Here is a 250-nt window from a genome sequence, read left to right on the forward strand (position 1 = left end):
TTGTCAATTTATCTCGCAAGGCGGAAAAAATAAAAACGAGGGGTGCAACACGAGGACTTCCCCGGAGGTCACCCATCCTAGTACTACTCTCGCCCAACCCCGCTTAACTGCTGAGTTCTGATGGGATCCGGTGCATTAGTGCTGGTATGATCGCACCCATCAAACTAATTACTTAAAATTCAAATAATCCTAGAGCGACATACTAGCGTCCTTCCGATCCCAATCCAAACGGAGATCTGATCCAAACCCA

General features: G+C 47.2%; 1 non-coding gene across 1 annotated transcript; it reads right to left on the reverse strand.

Annotated features, from left to right (window-relative positions):
* Window positions 1-39: 39 nt before the first annotated feature.
* LOC118345852 lies at window positions 40-158 on the reverse strand. Its single transcript, XR_004799307.1, has one exon. It is a non-coding gene; the product is annotated as a 5S ribosomal RNA (ribosomal RNA).
* Window positions 159-250: the final 92 nt, after the last annotated feature.

The sequence above is a fragment of the Juglans regia genome, unplaced genomic scaffold (genome assembly GCF_001411555.2).
Source record: "Juglans regia cultivar Chandler unplaced genomic scaffold, Walnut 2.0 Scaffold_5254, whole genome shotgun sequence".
In the NCBI taxonomy this organism is placed as follows: domain Eukaryota; kingdom Viridiplantae; phylum Streptophyta; class Magnoliopsida; order Fagales; family Juglandaceae; genus Juglans; species Juglans regia.